Raw genomic sequence first — 17,406 nt, 5'->3', positions numbered from 1 at the left:
TGAGAGCAAATAAACCATTACTATGATAATTTGTTTGTTTCATTTGGCTTTTTCCTCACAGAGTTGCCACAGCGGGTCTTTTTGATCCACATACTGATTTTTGGCTTGAGCCTTTTATATTCCGGATGCCCTTCCTGACAAATACCGATGGTGCTTACTAGTGGAGATCCTGAGGCATCCGCTCCAAAGGAGAGAACGCTAAGCACGACACCACTGCAGGCTCATTTACTATGATAATATATAATACTAAAAATAATAAATACTATATCATAATAATGCAGTATTTTCTTAAATATGCCATCCTCAAGTTGTCATCCTCTTTGTTTTAGTGACACCTCAAACATCTGAAGAGTTGTTTACTTCTATGAGACAACAAAAACAATGCAAACTGTTTATAAACAAACAACAACAATGGCGTCACCTACGTCTCCCCCTATCCTTTGCGAACAGGACAGATCCACAGCCAGATAAACTCTGTGCCAGTGTAAGATGCCTATACTTTTGTCTTTGCTGGAATTCCTCATACACCAACTTCTGTCTTCTTCATATCCAAGTAGTTGCTGCCGATGTTTTGTGCCGACATGTTTTGATCTGTTAAATATTATCTAACTTTGATCAAATGTAAAGTTACAACTACTTTCTTTCTTTCTGGGATATTAACACACGCCACAGCTGTTTAACTTTGATGAAAACATATGCACACGTCATTCACTGGCGCTGGGAACACCAACGTAGGTGTGTGTAAAGCACTTAATGTGTGGTTCTAATAATGCCCAACATTCCACTTCCATATTCCATTTATTATTATTCATAGTAATGCAATAGCAATGCCATAGTTCACAATTGGATTGCCTTCAGTTTTTCAGTTTTTCTCCAAACGAGAAATGTCATGTTTTAAGTTTGCGAGAGCTCTGTCACCCCTACTGTGTACGTATACAGTTGTGGCCAAAACATATTAGCATGTCAATGTTTTTGGCCAAAGATGCCAATATTTTAGCCATGACTGTATATCAAATGAGGTACAGTCTGCCTAAAAGAGTATATAGAATAAAAGATATAGAGAGTATAGGCGCCAACAGTCGCCGTCTGTAATTGGCAATGCGCAAAAGCAACTTGGTCCCTACAGATTTCTTTAGCCCACCAGGCCCCACGCCTCCTGCTTCTGATGTCGAGGTGCGGATCCTCTTTTTTTAAACACTTCACCTTCATAAACAGACAAAGATGAGCACATAAGATGAAAGCAGCAGCGATGAGATGTCTTTGCATTTCTAATGGCTCATCCACTTTCTCCAAGTTTGTTGCCATTTTTTACCCAATCCTTGGGTGGATTGAGTAAGTGTTCATTCCAACGCAAAAGGCACATGGCATTATAAGGGCAGTAACATGTCCACTGTTTATTTATAACACACATGTATTTCCATATATACTGAGGATATACTTCACATAAGATGAATGCACCCTAACTTTCGAGGCCCATACCAACTTTGGAGAAGGTGATGGAAGAGTTTTTACGCAATCCGGCCAACTAAATAAGACAACCTTCTTAGCGGAGGCAATAAGTGTCAGGTATGACAAAGGGCACCTTTCTTTCAGGTGTTGGGAAGAAGGAACGCAGTCCTCCTCCCTTTATTGTCCCACACTGCCCTCCATGCCATCATTCTCAATATCCCACTGGGGCCTCTGTAAAGCTCCACATCTGTCCCACTTTACCTCTCTCTTTGTCTCTGATGGAGCACCGGCTGGCTCGGCTAGTATGACGGGCAAGAAGGCAGGCAAACAAACTGCTTCCAGACATCTCACTGAGCTGTCATCTGCAATTTGGTGCATTTACCCGTTCAATTTATTTGTCTGCAATTTACCCCCAACTAATCACAGGTGTGTTTGTATGATCTCTGTGAGGCCGGTTGTTTGGATGTTAACCCGAGGAGCTTGAATCATCTCATCCTGGATAATTGTGACTTCCTTGATGAGGAAATGCTTTTTGTCACTTTTCCACAAACTACAAATGGCAACGTGCAATACATCGATGCCACGTAACACATCATAAAACTGCAAAAGTAAAAAAACAGGATGCTATATATTTTGTGAAGGATGTTTGGGGCTGCCAGAATGTCGTAATTGCATGTCAGCTTTCCCTTTGGGAAGAAAATGCCTTTCTCCATATGTGGCAGTGATAAAGTACAGGTTTCTCCTGTCGAGAGAGAGAGAGAGAGAGAAGGTATAGATGCCCTCTAACTAGACAAGGGGGAGCAGTGGAAAGACACACACAGAGAGAAGCAGATAAAGGCTACGGGAAAGAGAGGTTGTTCTTTGAGCTCCATTTCCATTGTAGGTGCGGCATAAAAAAGCAGCTTTGCCTTGTCAGTTTTCTGACTAGCGCTTGTGAACCAGGATATGCCCATGGCTGCTCGTTCTACCTCAACACAGCTCCATACCTGACAATAGTGCAGAATACACCCATGCATAATAATCCAAGTCCCTCTAGTGTGCGTTTCTGTTCCTGTGTTTGTGTGCATTTGTTCCGAATCAGGCACCTGGCATCTTGTGGGAGAACAGACATGTAACCGACAGGGCCCTCCTGGATTGTCACATGTCTGGATGCAGACCAGTGGCCATGGCGCTGAAGTAAACGTTAAGAGGCCATCACAGTTCAATATGTGTCCCCGATGCATTGTGTTTCACCCCACTGCAAACACACATACAAAAAGAAAATCATCAAATATTCCAGAAAGTCATGTTTTTTTCTTCAGCAACAGTCTTAAATTGGCCTCCCTCTCACCAGACTGTGGCAACAAAGTAGGTGTAATCAAAGTAATTACAGAAAAACACAGGTGTTCAGTGCTGCACGCCACCGAACACGCTGCAACGTTCACTGACAGTTGATGGAGTAAACATCATTGAGGGGGAAAAAAGGAGAAGCTAATTTAAGGCAAGAGCTGTTCTGGCTACTTTATTGACAGACTGAGTGCACAAACAACAAGGTTTTTTTTGTAGTTGTATGGTGCTCAACATGGACATGTTGTGAGCAATCTGTTTTTAACTGCTCTCTTATGATTGAAGATGGGCATAGTAATTGATCAGTTCACTGAGTAGTAAGAATTTGGTCAATATTTACTGCTTGTCTGCAATCAGCAGAGACACTGCTGATTCAGTCTTTACTAGTTTATAGTCCACAGAAATGGAACAACTATGGGAAGTTGACCCACCGTGTACATTTGAGCAGTTTTCTAGAGAGTATTGTAGTCGTCCCTCACCTCAATGCAGTTCGACCATCACTCTGTCAGTTAAAATTAATTAATTCATAAATGTCTGCTGTTTTGTATTTGACTATGGAATATTCATTCATTCATTCATTTTCTACCGTTTTTTCCTCACAAGGGTCGCGGGGGTGCTGGAGCCTATCCCAGCTGTCTGAGAGGCGGGGTAGACCCTGGACTGGTCTCCAGCTAATCACAGGGCACATAGACAAACAACCATTCACACTCACATTCATACCTATGGACAATTTGGAGTCGCCAATTAACCTAGCATGTTTTTGGAATGTGGGAGGAAACCGGAGTACCCAGAGAAAACCTAAGCATGCATGGGGAGAACATGCAAACTCCACACAGAGATAGCCGAGGGTGGAATTGAACCCTGGTCTCCTAGCTGTGAGCTCTGTGTGCTAACCACTCGACCGCCGTGCCGCCCACTATGGAATAATATTAGTCAAAAAATATTGAAAGGCAAGTTACTGATCATTAGGCGTCAGTAATGTTACATCGATGAGATGACATAAGATTAGATTACCTTCACAGTGGCATGACGATGACATGACATAGTGAAAAAGTTATCCTCCTAATTTGTGTGGAAGTGGTACATTCATGGCTCCTTGCATTTCCAATTCGTTTTTAGCTCGACTAATGCTATGTTTAAACCTGTGGTCATCTCTTATGTCCCTGCATTAAGTGTAAAGGTGACTATAGGGGTGTTATTTAATATCTACAGTGCTCTAATATTCTTTACAAGTTTTCATGTGAAGACAATGTTTTCTAAAATAACAATTTCTATGTTTTTTGAGAAGTATTTTTGGGAGAGTGATTTCAAATACTCTTCCTATGCATCCTCCAAATCCTAAATCTCCCAAAGAGACTGCAATTAGCAACAGCATAGTCTGAGGGATCAGGTTCACTTCAAAGAAAGAGGTACCCATGCTCCACACAGCCCCGAGTAGTAGCGTTGTGAGAGTAGGTAAACATGAGCACATCACAATGCTGTTAATAGCAGCCACATCTGAAGAGGTCTCCACCTTGTGTCTCCCTGCCTGCCTCTTACATTCTCTGACAAGCTCTCTTGCCTGGAAGGAACACACTCAGCTACTCTGTGTGTGTGTGTGTGTGTGTGTGTGTGTGCACAATTCCTGGCTGGAACCTTTTAAATGCTCACAGCAAGGAAAACCAACAGCTGCCACACAAAGCCTTGAAATATGAGTGAGGCAAACACAGAATATTAGCTTTTAGAGCACCGGTTTTAAGCAATCATTCGTTTGACTAAATACAGTATTTTGTATGCATGTGAATGAATGGGATTTTTTTTTTGCATATGTTTTTACAAGTAGGAAAACACTGAAGACAACAATAGTACCCGAGCTACTCAAAGCCAAGTACTACCCTCACAATAATTGTTTACCAACTTGTTTTGGAAAGTATATTTTATGACTAAATGTGATCATCATCATGACTCATCGATCACAATTAACATTATAACTCCTCCACCCAACTTTTTTTCCAGCTGTTTGTGGCTGCAGGTCACTGGTGTGTGTGAGTGACAGGAAGAAAAGTTCTGACTTGCCCATGGAAGAAACGTTTGGCACCACCTGCTGGTTTGGATTTATTAATCTCTTGCCCGGAAATATAAAACAAACAGAATTAACAGCCGTCCCACTCGGTATCGGCCATTTTTCATGATTTTGACTGATTTTTCAAGGTACACAGAATATTGTGTTCTTGTGCTATATAACAACAACATAAACAACACAAAAGAATGTTATTTGACATGAAAATAACCTTTTTTTCAAATACAAACACCATGAACTATTTACAATTTTCACATTTGGAACTGAATTGTGTGTGCGCATGCGTGCCTATACGTTACAAATTCCTATGAATGCAGAACCTCCTTAGCGCAACACAGCGAGATGCCTTTTCACTTCCTGGTTTTTGGGGAGCATGGATTTCAGTGGGAAAGATGCAGATCGTGCTCTTATAAAATTCGCTTCTGCTACCTTGTGGGCGTTTTTTTTTTTTTCATCTTAAAACTACATCAAAAGTGGTCTCTTCTGTTGTGGAGTTTCATCATCACCTCTTTGTGCCTGTCATGAAGAAAAACCTCTAAATAAGTATTTGGTAGCAAATTAACTTTGCATAAACATTTTTATATATTGTTGGTACTTCTGTTGTGCATTGATAGATTTTTTTTAAGTGAAAGGTTTTTTTTTTTTTTACTGATAGCAGTGGTTAATTATTTCTACACTTGTGAGAATAGGCTGAAACAGGCGTAGCCACTATTGCCAGGAATTATCTTGTTCCAGCTAGCAGCCAGCTCGGCGCTTACACTTTTTATTGATGTTTTTTTTTTTTTTTTGGACAACAAAAAAAGGTGCGCCCAACCAGAATGTGTTCCGTATAGAAAGTGCACAGTAATCGCTTGTCACTTGATAAATATGATAAGGATAATGCATAAAAGAGGATTAAAACTGCCACGGTTACGCAATGTTACAACCAATGAGCAGTGATCATTGCAAGGCGACATCTTTTCGGAGATGAAAGTGGAGGCCAACCTGGAGCACATGGGTTATAGCCTTTCTGACCCCCCTTTGCCAAAGAATTCGATTAACATACATGATGCATATCAAAGTGTAAGAAGTGCATCTGAGTCTTACAGGATCAGACATCACTGCTTTTCCAAGAGATGTCAATCTACTGGAAAGGATGACATCTGTTGGCAAACACAAGCAACTGCGGGAGCATTGATTTCCCCCCCCCCCCCCCTCTCCTCTAACAGCATGGCGTTATTGCACTGAGGTTTGCAACAGTTCAGAGCTTCTGTGCCCTGGAAGAGCGGCACAGAAAACACTTAAAGACACACAAGGGGGCAAAAACTGCGAGAGAGTCGTGAACCGAGATGAAAAGATGCCTGCAGGCTAACCTCGCAGCTGAAGCGGAATCACCCCAAGTGCTTTTAGTGCGGATGTCATTTGTTAAGAGAGCAAAAAAATCCTTCATGCTTGTGTGAAACTTAATTCCCCCGTGCTGTCCTTGGCAGTAAACTCTCACCCTCGATCCCGGGCAGCACACAGTGACCCCTCAGTTCAACACACACATAAACACACACTCGCTCATCATGCCAGATGTTGTCATTTTATATTACCAGTCATATCAACGCAAGTAAACAACTAATCATCACACTAAATATAAATGCTGCTTTTGTATCTACACAGCATACACAGTTAGAAAAACAACGGTGAACTGCAGTATAGCTTGATTGTAATGGTCATGTTTTTAACACTCCAATTAGTCGCATCAAATTTTGAACTCTTTAGAGCCCCCCAGATATGAAAAAACACCCATGTTATAATTATAATAATTATATATTATATAATAATATTTATTATTATTATTATTATTATTATTATTACTATTATTATTATTATTTATGTGCCTGTTGTGATATAATTTAAAGCTATAAGAAAAGGTTGTTGTTCCGGTGATCAAGACTGGTGCTTGACTGACACTTTGTGACCAATGTAGAACACTACATTCACAATTTCAATGCATCTTCTTAATAACATATTTGCATTTTAGTTCATTTAATAATTTCTATGCTTGGAAATCCCTAATTTAGGTTAAACGTATATGTACAATTAGCTTAAATATGCACCTTTCTGAATTATAGGCCATATTCAACCACAAAAAAATACAATGTATTAATTATCATGGTTTAAAAACCATGCTAGAGTAAAGCCAGAGAGCTAGAGTACATGTAAACTCCTCACAGAGATGCCCGAGGGTGGGATCGAACGGGTCTCCTAGCTGTGTGGCCTTCATGCTAACCATTCGTCCACCATGCGCCGTAGTGTTTATGTTATTATCAATTAATCACCAATCATTTCCACAGAATCAAATTCTTAATCGATTGTATGACCATTTATCTATATTTTTTAATAAGACGAGCCATTTTGTTCTAATGACACCTATTTTGGATCAAAAAGTGACTTGTAATTTTTAGAATAGATTCAATTCCAGAACCCTCCCCCTTGTCTCTTCAATTGCTATTGTTCACTTGCGACACAATCCATCTTAAAGTATGGCTCACACTTATTCTCGTTTAAAATATAAAATGTATTGGTACTCACCACCAATGAAGCACAATGGTGCATTCAAAATCTCAACCCTTGAGTAAAAAACATCAGTGAAGCTTAAAGACAAAAACAATATAAATTTGTGCACTTTCGAACAGTGGTACATGTCAGTATTATCACATATTTATACATCTTTATGGATTAATTAATAGTGAATGAGATGTGTTTTCTGGGGGAAATGATTGTCTAGTTTTGGTAGAAAAAAAAGAAAAAATATATTTGCCACAAAAAAGAATTTGCAGCCTATGTTGGGGTAAAACAATCCTCTTCTTTCTCTTTTAGCTTTTCCCTTCAGGGGTCGCCACAGCAAATCAATCTCCTCCATCCAACCCTGTCTCACACCAACTCCCCTCACGTCCTCCTTCACTACATCCATAAACCTCCTCTTTGGTCTTCCTCTACGCCTCCTACCTGGCAGCTCTAAACGCAGCATCCTTCTACCAATATATTCACTATCTCTCCTCTGGACATGTCCCAACCATCTCAGTCTGGCCTCTCTGACTTTATCTCCAAGGCCTCTAACATGTACTCCTTCCTGATCCTATCCATCCTGGTCACTTCAGAACTTCAGCATCCTAATTTCTGCTACCTCCAGTTCTGCTTCCTGTCTTTTCCTCAGTGGCACTGTCTCTAGACCAAACATGGCTGGTCTCACCACAGTTTTGTATACCTTTCCTTTCATTTTAGCTGAAACTCTTTTATCTTGTATCATGATGTATCATGATGTATCATGATGTATCATGGCCTCTCTGACTTCATCTCTGAAAGAGCCTTTAACATGTAATGTCCCTGTGATGTACTCCTTCCTGATCCTATCCATCCTGGTCACTCCCAGTTTGAACCTCATTTTGGGGTACAAAATATACATAGAAAAAACTATTTTTCACCCAAAATCTGTGATGTGAGAGCGGAGACTGCTGAATCCTGAGTGTTTCATTCAGTATTTCATTCATTAATTTTCTACTGCTTATCCTCACGAGGGTCGCGGGGGGTGCAGGAGCCTATCCCACCTGTCTTCTGGTTTGCAGGAAGTACATTGCGTGAGAAAGTCAATGCTTTGAATAAACAACAGGAAAGTTACAACGAACACTGCTGTCCACCATGTTTGTTTTCAGTTGCGGTATACTCACACTTACCTACCCTGAGCATGTTTATGTTTTCATGAATGACCACTGCTTGTACTGCTCTGAAAATCATGTAAACGAACAGCCGATATGATAGTTTTATCCATTGTCATTTAAAAATGATGTTGCATAAAAAGCCCCTTAGTCACTGAGTCCGAGCTTTATAGCCTTTTCATTGCACACACACACACACACACACACACACACACACACACACACACTTACAAGCCTGAGCCTTGACCTGCATGGAATGTGAGCTCTCTGTGGAGGACGATTAGCTGGTTAGGCTCTTAGCTCCTGCAGCACAAAAAGCTCATTGTGATAAAGCCTAGTCAATGTTTGCTGACACACGTTATCTGCGCTCCCCTCGCTCCCAGGGCCTCTGGTCGGATGGAGCCACCGTCGCCACTACTACCGCTGCGGCCGCTGAGACCCCTTTTTACAATAATTTAGGGAGCCGTTTGTTTTCCAAGGAGGTGTTTGCTCAGTGGCCACCTAGCACACAGCGGGCAGAGAGACAAGGAAGGGAGTTGTTTGAAATAGAAACAGACTGTTCTTTCTTTCTTTGCATCTTCCTGATCTTTCTTCTTTTCTTTTTGCATTCTTTATCATGAGTTTGGGCGATAAGAAGAAACAAGATGCGGTTTTGTCAATGGTTAACTGTGGGAAAGAATAACAACACTTATCTTGCATGCAGAGAAGAGACGTGTGTGTTTTGGGTGTGTGTGTGGTGATAAAAGCAGAATATTTCTCAAGGAGGATCAATAATTGTTATTCAGACCTGCATTGCGACCACTGGCACTGTCCGAAGAGTCTGTCGGCATTATTGATTTTAATTTATTTTTAACTTAGTGATGGATATGAGACGTGTCATTAGAGAGAGAGAGAGAGAGAGAGAGAGGCACTGGTCAAATAATTACCAACATCTATTCATTAATTGGAAGGCGTAAAAGATAGAACACTCAATATTCATTAACGCCTGCAAAGACTTTCCAAATGTGCCGTCTGACCCGAGGATGTCGGAGAAATATGTCGATTGCCTTAATCGCACAATGTAAATTTCTCCTCGAGAACGGACATGAGACACAAACAAAATACTATAATTTATTTGGCTAATTAACTAGTTTTCTCTATAGAACAGTCAAAATTAGAATGTATACACATCAGAGTATACGTGTGATCACACCTTTATTAATGGCATGGTATAGTATAAGTATGTGAAAGTGTTAAAAGGGATTTTTTTAGTAGGCACCAAAGTCATGTTTAGCGCTGTTACTCATTCCAATCCTTGCAAGTTAGACCAAAGTATATTATTAAAAGGAAGGGAGCTCTGGGGGGCATGACGGCAAATAATTGTGAACCACAGCCCTAACAGATTCAGAGCATCCTTGTCCTACATATCCCACATAAATATGAGATCAAATGGCTCGCAACCTGCTGTAATGTGCTTGATTGAGTGCGTGTCTCTTTGGCGTACATGAAGTCAAACTGACCAAAGTGGCTTGTGGCTTCTCTCAGACGGGCCCCTGTGGTGATTCCAGTATCACAACACTAATTATCCAGTGGCACGCAAGCAACTGCCCTTTGAGGGAAGCAATCAAACAAGCTCACGGAAGGCTGAATAATCATGCCGCGCTGGGGAAGTGGGCTGGCTGAAGCGTGCCTGTAGAGTATGTGTGGTCTAGTGTTACACTTTTTATGGTTGGAAGTGGTAAAATAAGGAAATAAACAATCACTTCATCGACAGTACGTTAAATTACTGTGTTGAATGGTCGACTACACACGAGACTTGTTCGCTAAATAGCTACGTAGCAGTCAAGGAGTCAAAGATTATTGAAATCCAAATCAATGCTTTGTAGAAATCCTACCAAGCCAACAGGAATGGGACAAAGAAACAAAACAAAACAGAAAATAGAAAAGTTCATTCATTCATTCTCATTTTCTACCGCTTTTTCCTCACAAGGGTCGCGGGGGTGCTGGAGCCTATCCCAGCTGTCTTCGGGCGAGAGGCGGGGTACACCCTGGACTGGTCGCCAGCCAATCACAGGGCACATATAGACAAACAACCATTCACACTCACATTCATACCTATGGACAATTTGGAGGCGCCAATTAACCTAGCATGTTTTTGGAATGTGGGAGGAAACCGGAGTACCCCGAGAAAACCCACGCATGCACGGGGAGAACATGCAAACTCCACACAGAGATGGCCGAGGGTGGGATTGAACTCGGGTCTCCTAGCTGTGAGGTCTGCGCGCTAACCACTTGACTGCCGTGCCGCCCAAAATAGAAAAGTTGATGACAAAATTGTTACACTCCAAATTTGACAAACGTTGACTTTAACAGAGTTGTGGTTTCACCACACATACATACATACGGCACCGGTACATATGTTACCATCATGCTAACGGTGTAGATGGGCTCTGGAAAAAAACGCATCACATCTCATCATCAAAGAGTGACGATGGGAACATCGAGTGGAGGAAAGATTGCAAGGTTTATAGTGTGTCTTTTTTTTTATGATGTGCCAAAAAATCATCAGTGGATTTCGAAAGGCTGGAATGCTGTGTGATGAAGAGGACAGCTCAAGCTAAATAGCTAATATGCTTCGAGAATAGCATTACACTGAGAGCAACGACAATAGAAAGAGACTGATATAGTGGATCCATTTCTTAAGAAAATTTTTGTGGTTTTACTTCGCGGTAAGGAAGATGAAGACAGCGCTGAATTTGTATTTTGTAGGTTACTGTTTTACTAGCTGTATTACACACACCATTTGGCGCCGTTTGGAGAAAAAAACATGTATTTTATCAGTGGTTAAAAACCTCTCTCACAATTAGCAATGGAGCTGTTTTTTTAACCAATCAAATTTCAAATCCGCTTCTAGGGCCAGCTAGCAGGCATACAGTAATGTCAGCATTTTTCCATCCCCTGATTGGTTCATGTCTGATACCCTATAATAACTAACAATTAACTATTAGTAGTGTGTTTGAATGCATCATCGCATCAACAGCACAGTCTAGGAAAGCTTATAAAGCCATTTCTAAAGCTTTGGGACTCCAGCAACCACAGTGAGAGCCATCATTCACAAATGGCGAAAACATGGAACTGGGCGAATCTTCCTAGGAGGAGCCAGTCAACCAAAATTACCCCAAGAGCAAAGCAACGACTCATCCAGGAGGTCATAAAAGACCCCACAACAAAATCTCTGGGTTTTCTCGGGTTACTCCCACATTCCAAAAACATGCTAGGTTAATTGGCGACTCCAAATTGTCCATAGGTATGAATGTGAGTGGGAATGGTTGTTTGTCTATATGTGCCCTGTGATTGGCTGGCGACAGGTCAAGGGTGTATCCCGCCTCTCGCCCGAAGACAGCTGGGATAGGCTCCATCATACGACCATAATCCTAGTGAGAATAAGCCTCATAGAAAATGGATGGCGGGATGGTATTGGAAAGGGTCTACTGTTTTTGTTGCCTTACTAATAATGGTTTCATCGTTTAAGTACGAAAAGGTACGAAAGGCACTGCCCACCACTGTGTGAAGATATCACATCACAAGCGGCGTCATAGCATCGCCTCCCACTCAGGCCAAGTCCGTGGATAAGTTATGATTATGTGATGATGCACTATGAAGACGCACAATAAAGAAGGCTCTGTTGAATCATAAAACTGTCAAACTACATCACCCAAGTGTTAGATGCATCATGTGCTAGGTGGCAACAAGAAAATAAAAAAAAAATAAGACTCTCACTCTCTCCCCCCCATTGTGCTCTCCAAGCAATCGTCACTTCCTCAACTTGACGGCAGCTGAGGATTGCATTCAAACGACGGAATATGTGTTGCAGGAGGAGAAAAACGGCATTGATTTTAGAGTCCCTCGGTTCCGCAACGGTGCCATGCACAGTAATGATCAATTATTTGGCCTGCTACCAGCAACACTAAGCAGTCTCAGCAAGCAGCACCACACAAAAAGCCAGCAAACACAATCTATTGATTTACCGCTCAGCTGCTAAACTCCATCTCTTCTTTATCTGAGTGTTAAATGAAGGAAATATCTGCCAAACTCAGGCAGGCTGAGGATCAAATGACGATTTTTTTTTTTTTTGTTTCTTTTTTTTTTTCTCAAGCAGTGCTATTTTCCTGTGAAAATACATTTCACAATCACTAAAAGGCATCAAGGCCTGTCAAAAAGAGACTTAAATTGCAGGGAAAATGCACTCTTTTGAAGTACTTCTGTTTCTCGCTGCTATTACAGAATTGGTAGCTTTTTTTTCCCTCAGCATGGCAAATGTACCATTAGGCTTCAGTGGCACCTGCCATGGTTTCATTTCAAGGTGGTTAAGATACTTATCAGATGTATTTTGCTCGAAAAATCATGACCCCCCCCCCCCCCCCCCTCCCCTCCACAAGTCAAATCCCTACCGAGACCAAAATTTGGACACTCTGTTTGAAAAGCGTATTTGAAGATGATGTTTAAAGCCCGGGTAATGACTTCACCCCCTTTCACACTTCCACTAAATGCAACAGCGTTGAGGTTTGGCTTCTACAAGAGTATTGAGTTCCAAATTCTGTCCAGCTGGAGAAAAGAGAAGCTTGCCCGGCGTTTTTTTTATTTTTTTATTCAAAATCCCTTCTTTTTACGCTGTCCACCCATGCTGATCACCCCTTCAGCAGTCTCTCCCAATTCACTGTTTAAACAATCAGTAGCCGGAGAAGTAGCGTCTAAAATTTGGTGGCTGTGATTGAGGACTAATGGGGAGAAAAAAAAGAGTAGTGAGGAGGCGGGGTGGGCAGCTGGGGGTGTTAAAGAGGCGAGAGCTGCAGGGGCAGGTGCAAGCCGTCCGCATACAAGGTGGCGATTAGGCCGAGGAGGGGGAAAAGTGGCCCTGTGTGAGGCAAGAGGAACATCTGTGCCTATTACTGGGAGCACACAAAAGACAAGAAGTGAGGAGGGGTGGTGGTGGTGGTCTTCAACATGAACAGGGCCTCACCGAACACCACAGGCTGAATTGCGTGGCCCAATTTGAGGCTTTCAGCGTGGCTCATCATTTGCATTTGAAAAAAAAATATGCTGGCTGTGTGAATATGAGGAGTGACTTAAGAGAGCTCGGAGGAGGTGTGGTGTCCCCTCAGCCGGCCTCACGCCCAATGGAACATGTCGTATGCTGTTGCTAAACATTACGAAGAATTATGTAACTGATTAAAAATGTGATTCAGTGTCACATAATGTTATATTTCATAGGCACTTGGCCTGGGACGATAGTAAATTAATTACACAATCAGGACCAGAGTTTACTGTGCATTGGTTTCAGTACTTTGGCACGTTTGTTGTATAGAGCAATGGCATGAACAGAGTGAGACCTTTTGTCATTGTTTTAGTCTCTTTGTCTGAGTGAGTGGATGCAGTGTCACTAGCATACATGCAGAATATACAGTGTTTAATGTATAGTACAAATTATATTAGTATTAGTTATGTTTATCTTTATTTTTTCATTGTACTCTTCTTAGAAGTCATGTTCTTGTAGACCCAATTTCGTGTATCATCTGTCTTGTGACCCCATACAATAAATAACTGTTTTGCATATATTCACCGCAATTGGTTTGATCATGGAAGTCCATTGGAAGAGGAACTGCAAGCTCCTCCCTCACTTCACCCCTCCCAACTGCCAAAAAACACCACATCAAGTAGCAACAGCAGAGCAGCTTGTTTGTAGATCTAAACTTATTTGGTTCGTTTTTCATTGGTGATGACTTTATGCAAATGTTTCATGGCCGTCAAGCCACGCCCCCAACCGGAACCCACCTCAGTCACAAATCAATAGGAAACGGTAACTACAGTAAACAGTAAATACAACAAATTGGACAAACAAAATATAAAAATGTTCAGGTATAATCAGTAAATATAATCCATCCATGTGTACAGCTTATCCTCAAAATGGTCACGGGCATGCTGGAGTCTATCCCAGCTGTCTTCAGGCGAGAGGCGGGGTGCACCCGGACTGGTCGCCAGCCAATCACAGGGCACATATAGACAAACAACCATTCACACTCACATTCATACCTATGGCCCAATTTTTACAATAATAATAATAAAAAAATAGAACTCAAGTTGATTGACAGCTCTAATTTTAGGATTTAATGCCATGAAATAATGCCATATGGTGTAACACAAGCAAACAAGCAAAAAAGTACCTGCAATGATAGTTTTTAGGATCCTCACAGTGTTAATCACAATCAACCAACAAGTTCACTGAATTTTACAATTGAAAATATATTAAGTTGTCAATGCAGATTAACCAAAACATGACTATAAGTAAATTATATATGCTGTACTTGCTAATAGATGTATAAGATATATATATAAATATTTGCAAATTATATATGTTATATATGTTCACATTTTTGCTGACAAATTTGGCCAAACTTGTGGCGGTTTAAATAATATGAAGTAACAATAGTGTGGTATTTCATATAAACATGACACTACACACATACATCCCAAGGAAGCCAAGTCCAAATGCATGGCCGCATACATTACTGGACGCATACCAGATGAAGGTTCAATTTGACTTCATTTGGAAGAACTATATTTCCAAGTGTGTCAACCTGCCTCAAAACACAGCTAATGGATGGTAAAAGCATGAAAAATAAAACACTCATTCTGGTGAGCAGGCGCATCAAACTTGTATACTGGATTGCACTTTTTTTTCTCCAGAACTGAGAACACTTGGGAGGCAGATGTATTACTTATTTAAATGCCACGAGGCATATATATGTTTGCTTAAATATTCCAATTTATTCTAAGACAGTAAGTGCCTTGCTAGAGTGAATTATGGATGGTAAATGAAGATGCTGAGTTATTAGTTATGACACCATCAGGTTCCGACTCAGTCAATATTTCTCTCGTGGAAATGGGTTTTATTCAAATGAGGGTAGCGAGAGGTGGCCAGCAACACCTCCATAGTGGCATGATGAACAATGCATCAGTGTTGTTACAACTTCAACAAACTTTACCCAGTAGATGTTTTAAAGTTGATGGAATTGATTCATTTCACATTGAAACACAATAATGATGACGTTCAAGATCATTTAGCCCATTAAAAGTCACATTAGGAACAGTTAAATGAGCTAAACTACAATCACAGACTGAAGTCAAAAGACATTTCGCAACATTACTTAGAAGTCTTCAACACTATACAGTGCATCTTTGCACATTCAACACTCCAGACCCTGCAAGTTCGCTTTTTTGATAAATAGAATTATTATTGTTTTCTGAAAATAGGCCAGAGTTGCCACAGGAAAAAAAGAGCTCATTCTCCATAAATCAGTAATACTTTATAAATATGTGATAGTAAAGCATAACATGTACAGCACACATGCAGGACAGAATCACCCCTCCAGAAAGTGAAACTTAAGCTTGTTCGCCTGGAAAGTGAAAATTAAGTTTGTGTGAGTGGGAACACCTCATCTATTGTGTACGTACCTACTTCTCTTTACACTTGGATGGCAGTTAAAGTTATAGTTGTGGATAGCAGTTTAAATTGTAGCAGTAAAAAATATGAATATCGGTTAAAAGACCTAACTTTTTGTCTCTCACGTCATTTGTTTTATTTCTTGAGATCAATGTGTAAAAATATAACAATAAATTATGCATATCAGAAAAGCAATTTGGCGCAATCTGATGAATCTTGAAATGAAGGCGGGTCTTTTACATAACTATGACCATACATCACAAAGCAAAAAAGGTAACCAGCTCCAGTGCTTCTTTTCATAAGAGTCTTAGTGTTATTAAGTCGTGGAGGTGACACCTGTGAAGCATTAAATCAGCATTTTGAATTGGTTAAAGCCAACACCCCATTCTATCATTTTGCTACTACTGCTGCAACACTGCTATGAGGTGGTTTTAGGATTGTTGTGGATACTACTCCTCCCATTCCTTCTTATTTTGTCTTTATTCCCCACTCTATCATGTCGGACTTACCAAGGTGACAACAGTACATGTAGTGTGAAGGTAATGTAATCTATGACTAGTGATCTGAATTGTACATTAATATTTTTTCGACTAATAATATGCCATAGTAAACCACAAAACAGTGATCATTTATTAATTTATTATTTTGGGAAAAAATGTGATGCTAGTAATGATTTCAATAATATCAAATTATTATTATTATTATTATTATTATTATTATTATTAATATAGATGTAAATATATTAGAATATAATCCTAATATTACAAAAAATATGTTTTATGAAGGATGTTGAAATATTTTGAAAATGTCAAAATAAACAGAAAAATGGGGAAAAGGGGACACCCGTTCACCTACATCCTACAAGATTTTTTTCTTGACATATATTCTTAGCATATTGACATGTGTTGGTTAACAAAATATCTTTGCATCCGTTCATTTTTCACTATGTGGCTCTCGGTGAAAAAAGTGTGCACAACCCTGGATGAACTGTTTTGCTTTTTCTTTTGTCTTTTTTGTGACACCATAAAAAGTTGGAGGTGAGACTACAACGCTCAAGATGTACTCTCTTGGTTTTCAAATTTCAGTTTCACTCATCACATTTGTTTCTAAATACTGTATATACATGAATACATATATTCGGTTTTGTGAATGAATACATAATAATGTTAAAAACTGCATTTAGAAGGTCACAAACAGATTTTCTATGGTCTAACTACAAAAATATTAAATTTATCAAGGAATCTTACTTCCAAAAAATCCACTTATCATAGTCGGGTTTGGAATGAATTAACCACAGTAAATGAGGGATTACTGTAATTCAGTTAATATTATTTCCTTTGAAGAAAAACTGTTCTGAAATTATAGCAACTTTGGAGATTGGAGGTTTCACTGTAGAATTTCAGCATCAT

General features: G+C 40.2%; 1 long non-coding RNA gene across 2 annotated transcripts in view; it reads right to left on the bottom strand.

The window, feature by feature from the left end:
- Positions 1-787: 787 nt before the first annotated feature.
- The window catches only part of LOC131140350 (uncharacterized), a 31,191-nt gene continuing 14,572 nt past the window's right edge, over positions 788-17,406 (bottom strand). The window contains exons 3-4 of one of the 2 annotated variants that reach the window (XR_009132391.1): positions 2,535-2,686; positions 788-1,203 (exon numbers count right to left, since the gene is read on the bottom strand). This is a non-coding gene — a long non-coding RNA (uncharacterized LOC131140350). Of the gene's footprint in view, positions 1,204-1,251; positions 2,687-17,406 lie in introns of those variants that run through there. The other variant, XR_009132390.1, reaches the window with a different exon arrangement.

This window comes from Doryrhamphus excisus, chromosome 13 (assembly GCF_030265055.1).
Source record: "Doryrhamphus excisus isolate RoL2022-K1 chromosome 13, RoL_Dexc_1.0, whole genome shotgun sequence".
NCBI classification, from domain to species: domain Eukaryota; kingdom Metazoa; phylum Chordata; class Actinopteri; order Syngnathiformes; family Syngnathidae; genus Doryrhamphus; species Doryrhamphus excisus.
This window is presented reverse-complemented; position numbering and strand designations above follow the sequence as displayed.